The 428-nt window shown below is 36.2% G+C and overlaps 1 protein-coding gene across 2 annotated transcripts in view; it reads right to left on the bottom strand.

Moving 5' to 3' along the window:
• LOC119585603 (ras-related and estrogen-regulated growth inhibitor-like protein) overlaps window positions 1-428 on the bottom strand; it is a gene marked incomplete at its 3' end in the record, with an annotated part of 44,808 nt that overhangs the window by 11,733 nt on the left and 32,647 nt on the right.

Below are 428 nucleotides of genomic sequence, written 5' to 3'. Positions count from 1 at the left end.
ATGTACGTATTAAGCCTACAGGAGATACATCATACCAAACAGTGACCATGGCAACAAGGTAAGAAGTGAGTGAACTGACAACATCTTATGCGCAGATTTGCCAGTCAAGAAGACTTTGCGCACTAACTTCACGCAAGCCTTCACTCTTATATAAACAGTAAAAAAGCAACAAAATTCCGGTGTGATGGATGTTATATCTTTACGTCTGATCGGGAGTGAGCGAGTTTCATAATTAATAGTATGATCATTAATAGTATGATATATACTATATTGAGAAAATGAAATGCAACGTGATTAATTTTCCGTTCAGTTAATCTATTATCAGCGTGTCATCATACATATGAATCAATACAGCAGTCGAATATTTACATTTCTGATGCATATATCCAATCCATGGAGACTTTCCAGGACATCACATTAGGTCAGTG

This window comes from Penaeus monodon, chromosome 20 (genome assembly GCF_015228065.2).
Source record: "Penaeus monodon isolate SGIC_2016 chromosome 20, NSTDA_Pmon_1, whole genome shotgun sequence".
In the NCBI taxonomy this organism is placed as follows: domain Eukaryota; kingdom Metazoa; phylum Arthropoda; class Malacostraca; order Decapoda; family Penaeidae; genus Penaeus; species Penaeus monodon.
The sequence above is the reverse complement of the archived record's forward strand: the minus strand, read 5'-3'. Positions and strand labels throughout refer to the sequence as shown.